Source organism: Mesoplodon mirus, assembly GCF_964341445.2.
Source record: "Mesoplodon mirus genome assembly, chromosome: 17".
NCBI classification, from domain to species: Eukaryota; Metazoa; Chordata; class Mammalia; order Artiodactyla; family Ziphiidae; genus Mesoplodon; species Mesoplodon mirus.
In genome coordinates, this window is record NC_138993.1 from 12541476 (window position 1) to 12549999 (window position 8524).

The following is an 8524-nucleotide window of genomic DNA, read 5'->3' on the forward strand; positions in this document are numbered from 1 at the left end:
ATTCAGGTTCCGGGGCCACAGTCCAGACCTCAGGAGTGGAGCCAGGGAACTGGTATGTTTAACAAGGACCCTGGGTGATGCTCATGGTCAGTAGGACACACTGGCAGAGAAGGGGTCGCATATATTGCTCAAGCGTATTTGTGGAGGACAGGGAGGTCTTACCTCTGGACCGCTACCTAAGTAACTGCTGTCTCTCCAAGCAAAGTGTCCCCCCGCCCCTCATACGGCTCACAGCCCTGCCCACTGGGGGGGTGCGGGGCTGAACTCCAGGCCACCTTCCTAGGTGGAAAGCGGCTGCCATCACACTGGGCTCCGTGGAAGAGGGACGTAAGGAAAGTCACGGCCCTTCTTCCCCGCAGCACCTCTTTCACAAGATCATGTGCCTATAACAGACTAGGTTAAAGGACTGGGGGGTCACCGATGAGGTTTATCAAATGAGAAAAAATGTTTTACACGGTACCCAAACTAGACTATCCCCACAATCCAAAGGAAAACAACAGCACATGAATGAAAAGGAAACGTTCTCCAAGAAAAACCCCAGTGTCTAGACTTGCCTGAAGTCTCTGACTTCAGACCAATGCCAGGTTCCCCTGTCCTTTAGGAGGCCCTCTAGGATCCATCCTACTTGGTACAACACACAGAGCCCAAGCCTCAGCACCGCACTTCCCAGAGCCTGAGTTAGCACAGGGTGTGCGGGGAGGCGGTAGTTCCCGTGGGTGACTGGGGGGAGGCTGAAGTGGAAGAGTCCAAGGGGAGCTCTGGGGCTCCCAGGCCAGCTCCCTTCAGTCTATCCCCCTGAGAGGGCAACTGTGCTCTTTCTTCCTGGTCACCAGTGGGCAGCTCTCAGAATCCCACGTGTGTGTGTGTGTGTGGTGTGTGTGTGTAGCATACACTCTCGCACACACACAAACCTCCCAGGAACAAACAACAATTCTCAGTGTTCAAAGACAACACAGTTTACACAGTCCACTGACTTCACTATAACCCTGCCCTCAACAGTGAGCAGAGCACAGGAGCTCCTCCTTAGCCATTCTTCAACTTCAAAACCATGCCTAAACATCTCTGTTTTGTAAAAGACAATTCCCAGTAACGCTCCTTTCGTTTAAACAGAGCTCACTGATTCCTGGAGTCACTTCACATCTGACTATTCAGAGCCCTCATCAAACCATTCCAAGTACTGACTGCTTTTCTTTATCTTAGCTCTGATCCTTTCTGAGGGAGGGTGTGCCAGCCTGAACACTGTAGGGAGACATCATTATCATCAGGTATTTATTAAATAAACAAGTAAGTCCATTGTCACTAAGTATAACAAGCAGATATAGTTCCTGCCCTCAGGAAGCTTATAATCTAGTGAAGAAAATACAGAAACAAATGAACAAACAATATGTATAATTACAATTACAGTTAGAGTAAAAGGGTGAAATGATAGACAAGAAGGGAAACTCACTTAAGATATGGTGGTCAGGAAGGGCCTTTCTGATGAGATCACATGTAAGCATTGAAACATGCTGGGAAGAGTATTTTTTCAAAGGGAGTAGCATGTACAAAGGCCCTGTGGCAGGAAAGATCTCAGCTCTTGTGAGCAGGAAAGTCAGAGTGCTGAGGTGCACAGCACGAAGTTGGAGTGGTAGGCAGGGGCCGATTATACAGGGCCTAGTAGGTTATAGTAGGAATTTGAGTTTTATTTGGAGAGCAGGGGGGATCCATTGAACGGTTTTAAGCAGAGAAGTTAAATAACTGAATTTATGTTTAAGAAAGATTACTCTAGCTGCTTTGTGGAAAATAGACCAGAGATGGACACAAAGTTCTATTCGGATCCACCCTGGGTGGGGTATGGGAGTGGGTGGAGAGTTGTTCTCCCTGCTACAAATATCTGTTCATCTTCTAGCCATGGAAACGGTCTTAGCTTAGAACGAGTGTTACCACACAACTCCCTTCCTCCTCCACACACTCACCTCTCTCCCTCCCTCCCTCTTCCCTCCCTCCTTCTCCCTCTCCCTCTCCTTCTCCCCCCACCTCCCCACCTTCTCAGATTCCCCTCCTCTCCTCTCCTCACTTGTCCCCATTTGGCCCTGGTCTAAAGTCTTTCAATCATTTTCAGCCCATGTAACTCTTACTCCAGTATTTTTAACATGATGTGTGCCTAATGTTCCAATAAAACTCTAATACTGCAGTAAAGTTGAAGTGTTTAAAATTTTGCTACTTTTAAAATTCCATTCCTGAAAAAGCAGTCATGCTTTATCTACTATATGGCTTATTCTTTATGATTCTAGCCTCTTGTGAATAGTTGACATTCTTGGGTAGTTTGTGCTCAGTTATCTGCCTGCCCTGTTTGACTCACTCCATGTGCCACGGAACACAGGGTGTGGATTCAGACAGAGGCTGGTTCAAATCCTTAAGCCCTAATTATTACCTCTGTGACCTTAGGCAACCTCTCTGAGCCTCCATGATCTTAATAATGTAAAGAGAATAGTAACTTCCTTACAGGTTGTAAAAATTAAGCAGAAATGGTATGTAAACCATCTAACACCACATTGCTTAATATGTGGTAAGTAGTACTGAATGTGCAAATATCAAGCAAACACTGGGTAGAACGTTTGGCTCCTGACAGTGCAAATATCCCTGTGTTATCCTGCCTCCTGTCTACTCTCTCTACCTTCATGAATTTAATTCCTCTTCCAGTCTTCTTTTTTTCACACCTCCAACTTAACCTTTCATTCATTTGGCCCTACCTGTTCTGCTGTCATCTTGCTTCCCTTACCCCCTCTCTAAGCTCCCGTGGCCTCAGCGAAGAAACACGAGACCCTGTTGACTTATTCCAGCCTATCCCCTTCCCAAGGTCTGTGGGCTTTGGGGACAGAGTCATGTGTCATAATGTGAGCAATAATGGCGGAAAGACAGTTCAAGAATGAAGCCGACTGGTGAGCACCCTCTGACTTATGAAGCATCACGAATATGCTGGAGAGATTTGGGGTTACAGTCAAAATTGGAATCACCCTAGGAAAGTCAGGGTGGATTGAGACAGTGCCTGGAGATGTCAGGCAACACGGTGCCTCTGCATATTTGCCCAAATCATCCAGTGCTGCCCAATGAACCAGTACCTCTGGATTCCCAGTATGTGCTGTTTAGTTGCACACCGTATTACTGGTTCCCAGACTGTCTTTATGCCCTTATATTTCGAGGAGTCTTTGTACTACTTCTCCCTGGCATTCAAGAATGTAAACTTACTGAAGAATTTTTGTATATTGCTACTTCTGGAGTATTATATTTCAAAAAAGTATTTTATAGTTTCTTTATAACAAAATCCACTCAACCCCAAAGCTGTAGTAACTTTGATAATTCAGAAGCTAATTCAAGATCTCCCAGTGACCCAGAATTATCATTATAAACATCATTTTTAGCTCTATAGGCATAAATGCCAGTCCAGAGGGAGTTCTGGTTAATAAAAGGCCAGATTCATTTGTTTACTGTAATGTCAGTTGTAATACTGTTGAAAGTATTCAGCATGCTTACTACTAGCACTAAAAGTAAACTTCTTTAGCTCAAGACCGTTATTCCAGCAGGAATAATAACAATGACAAGCAACGTCAACTGCCAACACCTACACAGTCACTATTGCACGTCACTCTTTTAAGAACTTCGTGTATGCACTCCTAACACTCCTTGCAGTAGATACTATTATTATTCCCATTTCACAGATGAGGAAACTGAGGAAGGTCGCAAAGCCAGTGAGTGGCAGAATCATCAGGACTCCAACCCAAAGAATCAGGCTCTAAGTTCTGCAACTTAACTACTGCTCTTTACTCCTCTCTTCCTTTCATTCAGAAATCATCATTTTTGATAGATATATTTGGGAATATGTTTACTCACAAAGGTGACTGAGGAATAACTATATAACCACATATTAAACTTTGCAATATGTCCCAGGCCAGCATAAATGTGTACCTGCTGAAAATGGAGAGAAGAACACAGGCTATTGCTGTCTTATCTAACCATGGACACAGGTGCCACACAGCCTCCTTTCTCACACACGTGCCCAAGCTGGAGCCAGGAACACTGAGCAAAGACCCTACTTCCACAGCATGGACACGAAGACGTCTCAGCTCCACAGCAGCTGGGAGCAGAGAACACACATACAAGGCACACAGAGAGCCCCTCCTTGGGGCAGACTCATTCCTAATGAAAAGAAGAGGCGTTCATTCCTTCAGCAAATATTTATTGCTCACCTACTATATGTCAGGATTGTTCTTTGCTCTTAGGGTTCAACAGTAAGCAAAACAGACCAAAGCCCTTCGAGAAGTTTGTATTCTAGTGGAGGAAACAGACAATAGCATGATAAATAAGTAAAATACATTGTAGGTCAGATAACTTAAGTGCATAGGAGAAAAAATAAAGTAGGAGAAGGAAATAGAAAGAATTGAGTGTAACCGGACGTTTAGACCAGGTGGAAAGAGAGGACTTTCTGAGACGATGCTATTTGAGTTGCAAAGAGCATCTTTTTGGGCTCTCTTTACCCAAAATGAAATTACATCCCAAAGGATGATCATCTGAGGATTACAGTGTAAAGATAATTATTGAATCTCTATTATTTCAATCACTCAAAGTCGGCCAACAAAAAGACCACAAATCAAAACAGAGGTTTCACAGATTTACCTGGGGAAAAAAAAGGAACCAAAAAGTAATAATTCGTCACACATCAAATTGACCTCTTCTTCCTCTGTCTTCCATCTATTGATTGGGTCTATATGCTCTGCTTATTCACACAAAGGATAAACATATGAAAACAACTGGTTGCAAAGTTAAAAATGATATTAACCATTTGCTTTTGCTATCCATTTCCAAATGTCTTGGTGATTTTTTTCACTTCATAGACACGAATGCACACTTTTGTGTCATGCCAACCCAGCCTCAGGTAAATGCTTAGAGGTGGGAACAAACTGCTATTAGAATTTACAAAGCCATAAAATTAGCTCTACTGGAAGTAAGTATAAGGTAGAGCAAACACACAGAGGAAGAAGCCTGTTCCAAGTTGAGGACGCCTGAGCCAGCTCTTCGCCACGTACATGGGCGCTGAAGACGGCATTCCTGCAGCAACAGCAAGTTCAAAGCCGTGGCGGTCAAGAGGGCTTAGTATGTGTGAGGAATCATACAGCGTTCCATGCCGTGACCATATAACACACAGACAGGAAGGCGGATCGGCACTGGACCGGCTTCCAAAGTGTCTAGGCCCTCCGCTCCTGGTGCAGCATCTTAATTCCTGGGGTCCTCGTGTCTGAGTGGCATCTCTAAGCCTGTAGCTCAATACCTGTTGCAGCACTTTTACAGGGTGGGGAGAGGGAACCTGAAATCCAAGATCAGGGACAAGCAGCCATGCACTCCTCCTCGCCACCTTCCTACATACACCTCCATCTCTGAGGATCTGAGGGTGAGCTTCCTGCTGGACCCCAGGATGACAAAACGGCTAGTTAGGGCTCTTACAGGGCATGGTGGGAGATGGTCCCCGCCAGCCAGGATGTAAACCATCAGGCCTTGTCTGCCACAGGAAGTTGGGGCATTATCCCGTAGCTGGGGGCTTGCTGTGGAGCCCTCCTAAGCAGGGGAATGACATGACCATATGCTTCCTGAGCTTCTTGAAACTTGGAGTCATAATACATATGAAAGTGCTTTGCAAACTTTAAAGTCTTTTTTTCCAGCCATACGATGGCTTAGTGATGTTTGCAGAATGCATGAGGAAGTGAAAGACAGACCAACCGTGCAGGAACAAATTCCCTCTACTCCCAGAAGGGCAGCATGAGCACCCTGAATCCCATGAGGAGAACTGATCACAGTGATTTCATGGGCACCATCCAAAAAACCAGTGGCAACGATTTGAATCCGAGGCTAAGAATCTTTCCACGTGTCAGTTTCATCCTGGAAGCTCTAGAAAATACTCTTTTGCTTAGAAAAGCCAGTGGAAAGAAATCAGGCTGAGAGATATGTAACCACAGCTTGGATCACTGAGTTTTTTAATTGAGAAGGAGTTGGATAAGGCAGGGCATACCATATGTCATGAAAACGTTCATGAGGACATGAGGAAAGTAGTAATAAGCCAAAGAACCTAATAAATTGCTGAACAGGGAAAAGCATCTTATTCGGTTCAGTAAATCTGGCACCTTTGAGACTTTAAACCTCTCTTGCTGTCTGTGCTAGGGCAGTTCTCAATCAGCTGTTCCATATAAATATCAGAGTCTTTCAAGCTTATTTGTACTCTTTGCTTCAGTGATCCTGCAGACAATTTATCCTACACTGTTTATAAGGCTAAATGAAATCCACAGTTCTGCCTGACTTCTTTTTCCCCTCTAGAGGTTTTACTGCCTCCTGGTTTGGGTTCCCTCCAACTTGTGAGAATAGCCTGTACGGCTACATCCTCCCTCCCCCTTCCTTCTGATACTGTCCTTCATTAACCCCAAAGGTTCCTCTTTTCCAGCGATTCCATTGGCTTCCTCAACTCTTCCCAGGAACAAGCAGCCTCTCATTCAGGGAGCTGTCTGCCCTGTGCTCAGAATCCACACCACCAGCTGGCTTGTTCTTCTGCACCCTGGGCCACTTAAAACTGTCTTGACTGTGATCCCAGCAAAGCCAATGTTCTGGAGACATTTATACTCCAGTCTATAAAGGTTCCTCCATAGGATCTGATTTTCAATTACACTGCCATGAGAACTTTTTGGAGGAAATTGATTTATGACATCAATATGCATGGTCCCATCTGTTGTGACAGAGCTCACTACCTGATATAACTTCACAAAAAACATTTAGAATGATCAGCTTTGTTTGGTGGTGGAATGGCTTTTTCTTACTCTTGGTACTACCCCTGTTCCAAAATATAACTAAAATATGTGTAGAAACAGTTCACTCTAATCTTGATACTACTCTTTCTTCCTACATGAATGCCATGTTCAGCATATCAAATTTGACACAATAATTTAGCAAAGGAATGTCATCATGTATGAAGAGTAGCGTTTTTAAAGGTTGTTCTTCTCCTTATGATACGCTCTCTTATTCTCTGGATGGGCCTCCCTGGTCCTAACTTAAGCTGTGGGGAGAGAGCAAATAGGAAAGATGTCAAGACCCTGGGAACATGGCTCCGGAAACCAAGGTTGCTAGGAACAGGCAGAGCAGTTATGGAGGGAAATTATCTAGTTTATGAAGAGTGGTTCTTAGGAGGGCACTTGAGTGAGCCCATGAAATGGTCCAAAGCAGCAAGGGGACCTCAGCCTTCACCCTCTCTCCTCCTCATGTCATCTAGACTATGCAAAAGATCTGTCTCCACCTCCTCTGCTTCCATTCACTCATCAACCTGCTGCAGTCTGGTTTCTGCAAACACACACACACACACACACACACACACACCTTTTACTAAAATTGCTGTGCTCTTTGAAGGTCACCAACAACTTTTTTTGTCATTAACTTCAGTGTACACAACTCTATCCTTCTCCCCTGCCATGTGGACTCCCTGCAGAGTCTGACACACTGTTGAACATCCCCTCCTGAAAACTCTCTCTTCTCCTTGCTTTACAACCCCACACGCTCCCGGCATTCCTCTGGCCACTGTTTTCCAATCGCTTTCTCTGCATCTTTTTTCTGGACTCTTCATTTAAATGTTAGTGTTCCTCAGATATTTGTCATTGGTCATCTTTTCTTTACATCCATAACCACATCCACTCCCATGGAGTCACTTCCGTTTACATGCTTACGACTCTCAGTCAACCTACCGTCCAGCTACCTCGGGCCCGAACTCAGCACGTCCAGCCCTGATGTCCTCATCTTCCCGCCCTCTGCCCCACAGCCGCTCCCCCTCTGAGATCTTCCGTGCTTGGCTCCTCCTACTGCCTCACCCACATTCAAACAGTCTCAAAAGCCTGACCATCAGATCTCCAAAGATCTCCTGAATTCACTCACTTCTCCCCAGTACCATTGTTCTATTGCAGGCCACTTAGCTCCAATCCTTAATTAATTAATTGATTTAATTAATTAATTCCAGCTTCCACAGTCTTTCTCCTCCAATCTCTTCTCCAATCTGCAGCTAAAGTAATGTTAAGAAAATTCAGATCTGATCCATCATTTACCATCCTTCAGCGGCTTTCCATTAAAATAAAGATAAAATCTCTCCAGTGGTTGGTTGTTAAGCCTTCAGGCAATGCCCCTCTGTTCTTTATTTCTTACAGCTCCCCCAGCCTTCTCTTCTCCTCTTTGCAGTCAGTCCTGCGCACATGCTCCACCCACCCCAAAAGGTAAGGAAGGACCTGCAATACCCCCCTAACCCCCCACTCCCCTCCCATCTTTGCACAAGCAGCTTCCTTTGCCTGTAAACACTAATATCTCTCCCCTTCCCTAAGGCCTGGCTAGATCATACACATCCTTTAGCTTATCACTTAGATGTCAGTTCCTCTGTGGGTCTTCTGTGACCCTCCCAGGCCAAGTCAGGTATTTCTTATGGGTTTCATACCACTCCCTGTTGGTAAATACACAGCACACATCACTGTGT